This window comes from Sminthopsis crassicaudata, chromosome 5, assembly GCF_048593235.1.
Source record: "Sminthopsis crassicaudata isolate SCR6 chromosome 5, ASM4859323v1, whole genome shotgun sequence".
Taxonomy (NCBI): Eukaryota; Metazoa; Chordata; class Mammalia; order Dasyuromorphia; family Dasyuridae; genus Sminthopsis; species Sminthopsis crassicaudata.
In genome coordinates this window covers 233,670,553-233,670,821 of record NC_133621.1, presented here as the reverse complement: position 1 = coordinate 233,670,821, position 269 = coordinate 233,670,553, and positions in this window count along the sequence as shown.

The window sequence follows — 269 nt, the reverse complement described above, 5'->3', positions numbered from 1 at the left end:
GGGAGAATTATGGCGGAAATTGTAACCGATTATTACCGATTCAGCCCTAGAGCGGCTGCAACCTTGGCAACGGCAGGAGGGGAACTGAACTGAGCGAACGTTTGTCAGATCAGGGGCTTATGCGGATGAGGTAAACGGCCTAGTCAGGCACTCGTTTTCTTCTTCTGTAAAATGAAGATATTCTACTGGACGATCTCCCAAGTCTCTTGCAGCCCTTTAACAATTCTGTGAAGCTGAAGGAGGTGCCCAGACTGAAAAGGATTCTAGGG